This window comes from Egretta garzetta, unplaced genomic scaffold (genome assembly GCF_000687185.1).
Source record: "Egretta garzetta isolate BGI_Z169 unplaced genomic scaffold, ASM68718v1 scaffold133, whole genome shotgun sequence".
NCBI classification, from domain to species: Eukaryota; Metazoa; Chordata; class Aves; order Pelecaniformes; family Ardeidae; genus Egretta; species Egretta garzetta.
In genome coordinates this window covers 1,056,471-1,056,732 of record NW_009259111.1, presented here as the reverse complement: position 1 = coordinate 1,056,732, position 262 = coordinate 1,056,471, and positions in this window count along the sequence as shown.

The window sequence follows — 262 nt, the reverse complement described above, 5'->3', positions numbered from 1 at the left end:
TCCTGCTGAGAGCCAGGTCCCCGATTTCTATATAAAACAGGGCACTAACAAAGGCAATGGCACAACACTTTATGAGGGTTTTTTTCTGGATAACTCTAAGTACTTCAACACATCAGCATTTCAAACTTACCAGCTATTGAGAACACCACATCTGGTTGATTCAGATTTAGTCCCAATGCAGAAGTCTTGCCCTTTTGCCTGTTTGATGCAGGAAGCCATTTGCTGCCACTGTTTGCTAGTTTCTATGGAGGGTGCCACAGGA